This window comes from Juglans microcarpa x Juglans regia, chromosome 7D (genome assembly GCF_004785595.1).
Source record: "Juglans microcarpa x Juglans regia isolate MS1-56 chromosome 7D, Jm3101_v1.0, whole genome shotgun sequence".
Classification (NCBI taxonomy): domain Eukaryota; kingdom Viridiplantae; phylum Streptophyta; class Magnoliopsida; order Fagales; family Juglandaceae; genus Juglans; species Juglans microcarpa x Juglans regia.
Window position 1 is genome coordinate 531,401 of NC_054606.1, and position 12,424 is coordinate 543,824.

At 36.4% G+C, this 12,424-nt stretch overlaps 2 long non-coding RNA genes across 2 annotated transcripts; both read right to left on the reverse strand.

Moving 5' to 3' along the window:
- Positions 1 to 324: 324 nt before the first annotated feature.
- Positions 325 to 1,484, reverse strand: LOC121238768. Its single transcript, XR_005935160.1, has 2 exons — positions 751 to 1,484; positions 325 to 649 (listed from the first exon to the last, which is right to left on the reverse strand). It is a non-coding gene; the product is annotated as an uncharacterized LOC121238768 (long non-coding RNA).
- Positions 1,485 to 1,491: 7 nt separating this feature from the next.
- LOC121238767 lies at positions 1,492 to 3,085 on the reverse strand. The gene is made up of 4 exons (XR_005935159.1): positions 2,344 to 3,085; positions 2,040 to 2,099; positions 1,720 to 1,957; positions 1,492 to 1,634 (listed from the first exon to the last, which is right to left on the reverse strand). It is a non-coding gene; the product is annotated as an uncharacterized LOC121238767 (long non-coding RNA).
- Positions 3,086 to 12,424: the final 9,339 nt, after the last annotated feature.

Consider the following 12,424-nt stretch of genomic DNA (forward strand, 5'->3'; position numbering starts at 1 on the left):
AAGTCCACACTCAACATTAGTTGCTATGCTTCATTTTTTATTATTGTCGAGAGAGAGAGAGATAAGCTTGCCTTTGCTAGATGGCGCAAATAACTCTAAAATAACAGACTACACACTAAAATTTCATGCAAATACCCCTTACTTGAATGGATAATTTGATATTTTAACGGCACAAGGAAAAAGAAAGGACACTCTAGCCGACAACAGAAAACTACTCGAAAAGATTTTAAACAGCCAAAAGTTGAAAGGAAAACCATCTATGATTTTTTTTTTTATATTTATAAAATTCAACCACAAGTATCAAATTAAAAAAAAAAAACCACCAGCAGTCCAATGACCTAAGAACTATCATCCTTGACAGCTTTCAAAAATAGAATTTAATTGAAATGCAGTAAAGCAATTACGAAGAACCAAATTCCTGCAGTAGCAATCGAGAAAAGCTGTTCTTGTGTGCATTTTCAAGAAAGGATATCGCTACAAGAAGCTGGCCACTCGTTTTAAAAAGTTTCCAATTTAGCAATCAGAAAATAGAAGGGATGCCTTCTTTATTTCAATTTCACATTCTGTCTTCTTGTCTTGATCATTTCACTTTGGTGTACCTAGTCAGAAGTTGCTTGCAGTCAGCCCAGTCGCTGGTCGTAAGTAGTACCTGAACCAGGAAAAAAACAAAAGGGAAAAAAAAAACAACTATTAACTTGATATCTTGAGTTTTGCAATCTAAATCAGTTTATGAGTTACAAAGAACTATACTTGATTGGATAATAAGAACTGAAAATTTTCCATAATCCAAGGCCTCGGTGGTTGCAATCGAAGAACTACAATGGTGGGTGGTGCTGATGCTATCCAAGTAGCGCTAGGTGGTTGCATGGAACCTATCCAGGGTCTTTGAACGACCCTGAATCCACTGGCCTAAATCCCAGCGGCTGTGTGGTGAGAGCTACAATCTGTGGCATTTTATGGCCAGGTACTAAGCCCAGTTGTGATGTAACAGGGACTGCAGGACCAGTCCCAGGTGGTATGGGTCGATGAGGATAACTGGTTCCCTGAAATACATGCAAGAGATTTTTCAGTATGTCAGCCACAATCTGTTTATAATATTAAAATTTACATAAAAATATATATACATATATATATATCCATGGAGAGAGAGAGAGAGAGAGAGAGAGAATGGGAGGGAGGGAGATCAAAAGTACATACAGCGCAAAATAAAATCGAATGCCAAAATTTTTGTAAATGACAAAGCTGGAATATAATGTGTATATGATGGAAAAAATATATATATATATATTAACAGCATTTCTAATTAACTACTTCTAGCTCTAAGGTAGGAAATAAAATTGATTAATGCAATGCTTGGGCAGCAGATAAATACAGTGCAAAATAAAACATTTTAACAAGATCTATAGAGTTACTAAGAAGCTCTGAATACCAAACAAAACAAACAAATAAAAATTAGAAGTACTAGACGAGCCCTAAACACAAAGTATCTGGGAAGGGATGTCTTTGGGGATTGATATGGGGCAGGACTGCCATATCATCCTCCATAAGGAGACCTATAGGAATGTTGATAATTTCCTCCATACAGACTGCTAGGAACACTTACACGGTGCTGTTTCTAAGGCAGAAAACATCAACTGAAAAAACACATAAAAATCCTTCAGAGCAACAGAACGAAGTGGGCAATTAAACAGCTGCTGAATAAGCAAACTAACACGTCACCTTTAGTGTATTGTATTTGGTGATGTTCATTTGATGCTTCTGTAATCCCCTCATCAAATGCTGGGTCAGCACTCCCTTCAATCATCTAGTTCTTGTTGCAATTGTTCTGAGCCAAGGGTAGTATCCCCAATAGAATGTCATTACGAGAGCTTGACAAAGGTGTATCCTCAGTCAAATTTGCCTATTAAATTGACTGACCAAACCGTCTTCAATCAGGAATTAAGTTGCACCCACAAACCTGGACAAGGGAAAACAAATGAAAAAAAAAAGAAGAGAAATTGATCATATGAGCACAAACATACACCAAGCAATAAATATACCTCCAAATGACCAGCTGAACACCTGCAGCAGAGGAGGTTGACACCAAAGCCAAAAGATGCCTGGCAAGACATTTATACCATTTCAGATTTCATTCAAGATGAATTTGCTCTAAAGGCAAAACAAAGTTTGAAACCCCAGTTGATTTGAAATTTGACCACCGACTCCAAACCAAAAGAGATCTAGTAAACAAAAGCTTTTCTTGCAGTGACCAGAGAGAGACTCGACAACATTATGTTTTATGCAAATCTAAAACTGTAATGGTAAATTAAATTGATAAATTAGGTGGTCGAAAAGAGCAATTACCTGAGTCCAAAAGCTGATATTATAACAGAGTGGGGGAACTCTTGCTAGACTTTTCAGCTCATCCGAAATCAATCAATTTGCTAGGGGCTTGAGCAATCTTGAGCCATTCTTTTCCTTTTTTCCTTTGCCATTGTTTCTTCAACAAAGCACAGTTTTTTATCTGCAGAATTGAAAGGGAGGCAGGCAGGCCCCCTTCTGGCATGCACTTGAGCTTAGGGCAGTCATCAATCTGTAATTCTTCAAGAGAGGTGAGGTGTTGAATCCCCTTCTTGTCCAAATATTTCATTTTGGGAAAACCGCAGATGCGGAGAGAGGTCAGACTGCCGGGCAGCAACCCCGCCTCTGGAAAGGACTCCACATCTTCAGATTCGTCAGCAATTATCATAGTTCTAACTGAAGAGAGTTTCTGCAAACCCCAATGTATCCGATTGGCAAATAGTTTGTCACAACGGCAGATGCTAATCAAATTCAGACTGGGAGGAAAGCCCCCTTCAGGTAATGACATGACTTCCGGACATTGTTCAATATATAAATACTGAAGAGATCGAAGCAGTACATGCATATTGTCAGGCAGTGACCTCAAACCCCCACAGTTGATGACCCGAAACCATGTAAGATTAGAGGCACACAATCCTTCTTTTGGAAAAGATACAAAATTAGGCCAATTATAAATATTGATCTCCAAAGCCATCATATCATATACCTGATGTCTTTGAAGTGCAATGGATTCCAGATTCCTACACTCGTTGATATTAAGGTGCCATTTGATTCGAAAATGAGTTGAGATGGATTGTAAATAGTAATGAGATGAATTGTAAATAATAATAAAATTTATGAATTAAAATTAATAAATAATAATAAAATAAATTGAGATAAATTAAAAATACAATCCGTTTAAACTCACATTTTCAACGGAAGAATAATCCAGGTACATTGGGAGCTCTAACTTCGTACAGTACGTAATCTCAAGGGTTTTTAAAGTGGATGGTAAACTGTGCATGGAAGACATGTGAGGGAAGGACAGTCTCTGATTCTTAAGTCGTGAAGACAACTGTCAGAGTCCATTATGCCATCCGGTACAGGCTCTAGTGCGTCAAATCCTTCAACTGTGATCTCCATCAATCCAGTTGGCAACTCCCTTCAAGAGAATCTGAGAATTCCCATTAATTTCTATAAAATTTCTTATAATTTAGGACACGTTTAGAATGAGATGAAAATTTTATATTTTATTTTAGAGTTTAAAATATTATATTTTAATATTATTATTATATTGAGATTTGAAAAAGTTGAATTATTTATTATATTTTATATAAAAATTTGAAAAATGTATAATGATGAGATGAGATGAGATGTAAATTTTGTATCTCATCCCACCTCCAAGCCTGCCCTTAGTTAAAGAGTACATTCTCTATAATTTTTCTCTAAATTTTATTCATCTTTTAAAAACTTTTTACATCTCATTTTCTAAACCTTTTTTCTAAAATAGAGATCCGGATGGAAGGAGGTTTTGAAAGTATTATCTAAATTTTTTCTCAAATTATAGTGAAAAAGTAGTTTTAAGAAATCCATGCTCTTACAGAGTCTAAGCCACAAAAGAGGAGCCCTTGTACCAGTTGCGGACATTTATTAACCTCGAGATAGGTTAAAGAAGGAAGAATGGTAGGTAATGCTCCTGTAAATCTGGGGCAAGACCGAATATGAAGTCTTTCAAGATTAGGAAAAGCTCTGTCGCCATTTTTAGCACCAAAAGAAACCCAATTCCCCATTTGAGCATATTCTCAAAAATTAGATCTGTTAAGGCGCTAAATGGCTTAATTAAAGAATCACCACTACCACAAAACTCAGGACCAATAGTTCGTCGAACCTGCCAATATGGAGATCCTGTAGAAAGGGTAGTTGCCCAAGTGGCGGCAAGCTGCAGCAATGCTTACAGTTTTGCAGACAAATAGATGACATGTTAGAGAATGATAGATGCCCCACCCAATTTGGAAATTTTTTTCCACCATAGTAGTCGATAGTGAGACTTTTCAAATTTGTGTGGGGCCGAAGATTATCAAGTACAGTTCTCTGACTCTCTGAAATGTTAATATCATCATTTCATTCCAGCCCCAACTCCTCAAGGTACCTCCTGTCCTTCAACCTTGCATCCAATGCATCTTTTGGAAATTCAACATTTTGGAGCTCTCTAATAAAAAGCTTTCCCCGATGATTTGTAAGTTTTCTTAACTCTTTAATGCAAGACTCATTATTTTTGTTAATCACAAATTGAGTCAATGTCTGGAGACATTTTAGTCCATCCAGTGTTATCGGCATCTCTTTTATTCCAGTGCTAGTAATATCAAGATGACACAAATTAAGAAGTTTCCACATTTTTTATGGCAATGAAGTAAGATTTGAACAACCCAATAGTTTCAATGTTTGCAAATTGCATAACTTACATATAGAATCAAGCAGTCTTTTGATTGCAGTTAAGGAAAGGTATAATAACGTAGATGTTTACTTTTGACAATTGAGTCAGGCAATTCGGTCACATTGCCATACCTGGACAAAGAAAGCACTTGCAAGTACATAAATTGTGGCAATAAATCAAGTGGTACCTTTTTGGATAAGTGGGAGGAATGAATCGATAACAATTCTAGTGGTAAGAAGGTGAGCAACTGCGTAGCCTCGTGACAAGGCTGGAACTTCTTAAAGCCATCAAATATTGTTTTGACATAGGATAGATGGCCAGTCTTGTTTCCGATGTTGTAAGAATAGTCACCTTCCAATCTAACGGTACATTGCCCAGACACAAATTTTGCTGGGTCATTGACAAGATCATGCATTACAAAGCATGAATAATTAATTATATATTATATTTATTAATAATATCTTGGGTTGATTTTGGAAGTTGTGAATTATTTTGGAAAGAGAGAAGATATGGAAAGTTTATGATGGTTATAGTATTTTGTGTTTATTTCCATACCATAAGCCTTTAATTGGCTTAGTGGTATTGAGACTTCCCGTTTAATCCATGGGACTGGGCTCGAATCACACACCTTCCAAAGGAAGGATTTTTGTTAATTTAATGAAGAGGCCTCTCTCCAAGAGGCATGCGGCCAAAACCAATCTGTGAGTGCTTCACAATGCTTGGGGATGGGCGCGCACGCAAGGCACATGCAGCGAGGCGCTGCAATGCTTGGGAAAATGGAAAATAAAATTCTGAAAGTGTATGCCTCATGACTCGAACTGGTGCCATCCAGTTGAAATTGAAGCAAGGCAACCATTGGTATATTATGAAGAATAATATATGTAACTATTCCGAACAGTTTTCACAAGGCATAATATATGTACCTATTCCGAACAGTTTTCAAAATTATGAAGAATAATAACTTTTCGTTTACAACTTTTGGTCATCTATAAATAGACCTATAGGCCTGCCATTTGTGATATCACATAATAGAATTTCGAATTCTCTCTCTCTCTCCTAGGTTTTTCACTTCTTCATATTGTTAGAACTTGTTAGAATCTGTTTATTCTCGTGAGAACAGATTTCTAATTTCTAGGTTGAATAGCAAAATCTGAGGGTATTCAGGGTCTAATTTCGTGTGTGCATAACGCAGTTAGACAAACAGACTTGTTTTGGGCTTCATTGTATCTTGGAGGCAAATTTGCTTATAACCCGTGTGTATACCGTTATTAGTGGGGCGAATATTGTCTTAAGGAAAGCGACATTGTAACGCGCCTTGAAGCAAACTTTCTCTCACTATTTATTATTTCGCAACCCCTTTTGAACCAACAATTAAGCAAACTTTCTCTCACCATTTATTATTTTGCAGCCCTTTTGCACCAACAATCTTAAGACAATATTGATGCCTTATTGATTACTAATGGCACATAGTTTGAGAGAGTTTGCTGCGAATTTTGTCAAACTCGAACGTTTTGATGGAGCCAATTTTCGACGTTGGCAAAAGAAGATGCATTTTCTCCTGGCCAGTCTTAAAGTAGTGTATGTTCTAACCGCTCCTAGGCCGTCTGCAAATGAGGATGAGACAATTGCTCAAACTCGGGCAAGATGACTACATCTGCAAGGGTCACATCTGCAATGCAATGTCTGACACATTGTTTGACTCTTACCAAAACAAAGCAACCGCCAAGGATCTGTGGGACGCACTTGAGGCTAAGTATCTCTTAAAAGATGCTACAAGTAAGAAATTTCTGGCTACCAAATTTTTTAGTTATAAAATGGTAGACTCTAGGCCTATTGTTGAACAATTCAATGAAATTTTGCACATTCTTGATCAATTCACTCAACACAATATGAAGATGGATGATTCTATATCAGTTTATCCATTATCGATAAACTTCCTCCATCATGGAAAGACTATAAAAGAAGTCTGAAGTATAGAAAGGAGGAAATGTCTCTGAAAGATGTAAGCCAACATCTTCGCATAGAAGAGGAAATAAGGCTTAGAGATGGTAAAGAAGAGCGTGACTCTTTAACCTCCAATATGCATATGGTAAAGGAAGGGAAGACCCACAAAACTGGACAACCCAAGCAATCCGGATATGAAAACCGGAAGAGAAAGAATAACTTTGGAAGAAAACAAAGTTACTTCCAAGGCAAGAATTAGAAGAAACTGAGTGTAAATTGCTTCCATTGTGGAAAGCCGGGCCATTACAAAAAAGATTGTCGTTTCCTTAAAAAGAAACAACAAAACTCTGACTCCAAAGAGAATTTTGTGGCCATGATTTCTGAGGTCAATATTCTCGAAGGAGACAACTCTTGGTGGATTGACTCAGGAGCAACAAGACATGTTTGCAAAGACAAGAGTTTGTTTAAAAGTATGAGTCGGAAGAAGATGGATGCGTTATCTATATGGGAAATTCATCCACTGCTACTGTTAAAGGCAAAGGCACAATAGATTTAGAGTTCACCTCTGGAAAAGTACTTATTCTCATGGATGTATATCATGTACCAGAAGGTAGAAAAAATCTTGTATATGGTAGTCTTCTGAATAAGTATGGGTTTAAAATAGTCTTTGAGTCAGATAAATTTGTTCTGACCAAATGGGGTAATTTTGTGGGGAAGGGATATCTGAGTGAAGGCATGTTCAAACTCAATATTAATAATAAAGTGAATGTTTCTGCTTATATGCTTGATTCATATTCTTTATGGCATTTTCGTTTAGGACATATTCATGCTAGAAAGCTTGATGACATGGTTAATTTAAGTTTAATTCCTAAATATGCCAAAGATATGATAGATAAATGTAGAATATGCATGCAAACAAAAATTACAAGAAAACCTTTTTCTAGAGTTGAAAGAACTTCATCTTTATTGCAATTAATACATAATGATGTATGTGACATGCATAGCACGCCTACTAGAAGAGGTAAAAAATATTTTGTGACTTTTATAGACGATTTCTCTAGATATTGCTATGTTTATTTGATGCATTCAAAAGACCAAGTTTTGGATAATTTTAAGGCATATAAAAATGAAGTAGAAAATCAACGTGATGTCGAGATAAAATGTCTTAGATCCGATAGAGGAGGTGAATATCACTTTCCTGCTTATTGTGAATCTGTAGGCATTATTCATGAAACTACTATGGCTTACACTCCACAACAAAATGGAGTGACGGAAAGGAAAAATAGAACTTTAGTAGAAATGGTTAATGCCATGCTTACTAATTATGGTTTAAACAAAAGTTTTTGGGGAGAAGCTATGCTGACAACATGCTATATTTTGAACAAAATACCTCACAAGAAAACTAAAGTTTCTCCGTATGAACTATGTAAGAAACGAAAACCAAACTTAAATCATTTTAAAGTTTGGGGTAGTCGAGCCATAGTTAGATTACCTGAACCTAAGATAAAGAAGTTAGGACAAAAAGTCATTGAGTGTATTTTCTTAGGTTATGCACATCACAGTGTTGGCTATAGATTCCTAGTTGTGGAACCTAACGGTTCTGTTGACGTCAATACAGTGATTGAATCCAGGGATGCTGAATTTTTTGAAAATAGATTCAGTGCAATTCCACTTTTTAATAATAAAATAGTGGAATTAGATAGATCACTTGAAAATAACGGTGAATCTGGTGAATCATTTGAACCAAAAAGGATTAAACGAGTCAAGACTGAAAAGTCATTTGGACCAGATTTTATTGTGTACTTGGTAGAGGGTACAAGAGATTCATCTTGTAACCAAATCATGATTACACATAATGTTGAGAATGATTCTATGACGTATGAAGAGGCTATGAAATCTTAGGATGTAGCTTTTTGGAAAGAAGTTATTAATGATGAAATGGATTCAATCATGGGTAATAATTCTTGGAAATTAGTAGATTTACTCCCTGGTTTGACACCTATTGGTTGCAAATGGATTTTTAAAAGGAAACTGAAAGTAGATAGAACATTTGAAAAGTTTAAGGCAAGACTAGTAGTAAAGGATTTTACTCAGAAGGCATGATTAGATTATTTTGATACCTACGCACCGGTTGCTAGGATTGCTACTATTAGAACTTTGATTGCCTTAGCAACCATCTACAAGTTAGAAATCCATCAAATGGATGTTAAGACTGCCTTCTTGAATGGTGAATTAGAAGAAGAAATTTATGGAACAACCCGAGGGGTTTGTCATGCTTGGCCAAGAACATAAAGTTTGTAAATTGGTTAAGTCACTTAATGGACTTAAACAAGTACCAAAACAATGGCACGAAAAGTTTGATAAAACTGTAGTGAACAATGGTTTTAGGATACATGAATCTGATAAATGTGTCTACAGCAAGTTCAATGGAAATAAAGGTGTTATAATATGCTTATATGTAGATGACATGTTGATTTTTGGCACTGATAATATGAGCATTGAAAGTACTAAGAAACTTTTGTCATCAAATTTCGATATGACGGATTTGGGTATTGCAAACGTGATTTTGGGTATTAGAATTATAAGAAATAATAATGGTATAATTCTAACCCAATCACATTATATTGAAAAAATATTGAAAAATTTTAATCACTTTGATTGCAAACCCATGACAACACCTTTTGATTTAAATTTAAAATTGTATCATAATACTGGGAGAGTAGTGGATCAACTTGAATATGCTAGAGTTATTGGTTGTCTAATGTATGCTATGACACGTACTAGACTTGATATTGCATTTGCAGTAGGCAAACTTAATAGGTACACTAGTAACCCTAGTCATATTCATTGAATAGTTGTACAAAGAATTTTCAAATATTTGAGAAATACCATAAATTATAGTATTGAGTACAACGGATTTCCTTCGGTAGTAGAAGGATACATGGATGCCAGTTGGATAACTGAGCATGATGTCACAAGTCAACCAATGGGTGGATATTCACCCTTGGTGGAGGAGCAATCTCCTGGGGATCAAAGAAGCAGACATGCATAACTGACTCTACAATGGCAGCAGAGTTTATAGCATTGGCTTCTTGTAGCAAAGATGCAGAGTGGCTGAGAAACTTATTGATAGAGATTTCGATTTGGCCAAAACCAATGCCACCAATATCTTTGCATTGTGACAGTCAGGCTTCACTATCGCAGGCCTATAGCCATATATATAATGGCAAGTCTAGGCATATTGGATTAAGACATAGCTATGTGAGGCAATTACTCATAGATGGAGTAATTACAATTGATTTTGTGAGATCTTGTCAAAATTTGGTAGATCCGTTAACTAAAGGACTTGTAAGGGATTTGATGTGGAAGACATCAAAGGAGATGGGTTTAAAGCCAATACAATAAAATCACCAATAATGGAAACTCGACTCAACTCTTGAACATATCAAGACTTGAGTTCAATGAGCAAAGTACATTATATGTTCGTGATTTGCAAGCACTATGATATTTAAATTAGTTTTCAAACTAATTTAATCATCACAAGGTTTGAAGTGCTTGGTACTGTAATGAAAATGAGAGGTTGAGCAATAAGCTCTTAATAGACTTATAACATGGTTATGTTAAAGTGTTTAGTTACAGGACACTTTCGATAAGTCTACCTATATGAGTATCGGGGGTGGTGCCGCCTCCTATGCGAATTAAGCTTTGTCACCAGAGCGCTCATGAAACCAGGATATAGACACAAGGCCAATCCACGTGTCGGCTTTTATGAACTACCCAAAGAGAGAAAATTTATATGTGAGATATATCCGGCTAATCGTATAGAATCGCTAGTTCAAAGCGTGTCTACTATGCCATTCTGGTTAGCTTTGATGTATTTTCACTATGTGAAGGTTCAAGTCCAAAAGACACATTCATTTATGTATACGTTTTTCTATTCTAACCAGGATGTATTTTGAAAATGGTGGGGGATTGTTGTAAATATTTTCAAAATAATTAATTATATATTATATTTATTAATAATATTTTGGGTTGATTTTGGAAGTTGTGAATTATTTTGAAAAGAGAAAAGATATGAAAAGTTTATGATGATTATAGTATTTTGTGTTTATTTCCATACCATAAGCCTTTATTTGGCTTAGTGGTATTGAGGCTTCCCGTTTAATCTATGGGAATGGGCTTGAATCACACCCCTTCCAAAGGAAGGATTTTTGTTGATTTAATGAACAGGCCTCTCTCCAAGAGGCATACGGCCAGAACCAATCATGCGTGCGTGAAGCATTGCAATGCTTGGGATGGGCGCGCGCGCAAGGCACATACAGCAAGGCGCCTCGCAGGTGCCATCCAGCAAGGCAACCATTGGACTAAGTCCAAGTGTTGTGTCATATGGCAACATGCATAATATATGTACCTATTCCGAACAGTTTTCAGAATTACGAACAGTAATAACTTTTCGTTCACAACCTTTGGTCATCTATAAATAAACCCATAGGCCTGCCATTTATGATATCACATAATAGAATTTCGAATTCTCTCTCTCTCTCCCAAGTTTTTCACTTCTTCATATTGTTAGAACTTGTTAGAATCTATTTATTCTCGAGAGAATAGATTTCTAATTTCTTGGTTAAATAGCAAAATCTGAGGGTATTCGGGATCTAATTTTGTGTGTGCATAACGCAGTTAGACAAACAGACTTGTTCTGGGTTTCATTGTATCTTGGAGGCAAATTCGCTTGTAACCCGTGTACATACTGTTATTGGTGGGGGCAAATATTGTCTTAAAGAAAGCAACATTGTAATGCGCTTTAAAGCAAACTTTATCTCACTATTTATCATTTTGCAGCCCTTTTGCACCAACAGACAATGGCAATCACACTCATCTCTTTGCCATTCACGCCGATTGACAACAACTCCTCAATTATTTTTTTCCTATCTTCATTTCTACCACAAATATGGGATTCTTCAACCAAAGAGGTTGTAGGCAATCTTTCGAATTGTTTCCCTCCAACACCATGTCTCAAACCTATAGCATCTTTTTGCCTTGCTAGATATTCTAGTGTCTCAAGCACCACTTCTATCTTTGTTTCTGTATCCTTCACAAAAGGATTAAGACAAGATAGAATTCCGTAACTTTTTGCAATGGTTTCAAATTCAGTATCCAATTTACGTTGCAAGGCGTCAGTAGCAATCTTATCCAAGATGTCCTCTGCATCATAAAACGCGTCCTTCAGCTCATCAATCCACCTTCTTACATTAGGTTTTGTGACTTGCTTTTCCTCCGCGTCTTCGAGCACTGCGCTCACAGACAAGAGTGTTGCCTCCAACTTCTTTAGGAGTCTATCGGTAAGTTTTTGCCCCTGAAAGAAGTCAAGGATTTCACTAGATGCAACCTTGTCAGCTAACACTTTGAGGACCGCAGAGAGAAACGCTCCTCCCACCAACGCCCCAGCCATGTTTTCTACTTTGCAATGGAAGAAACCAAAGGAAATGAATGCAGGTGATAGCCAAATGTATCATTTGTATCTACGAAGAATGGGGTTATATAATATGATTATACACGAAACAGGAACCACACTAATGGCGTAAATAGTTGCATTAATGCAAGTAAAAGTAACTTGTCAAAGTTGGCTTAGAATTAAGGAATATTGTTACTTTAGAACATGATTCGTGGGAATGAAGCAGCGGGGTGGTGAAAGGAGAAAGATTTGATTCCGCTGGTCGATTGATG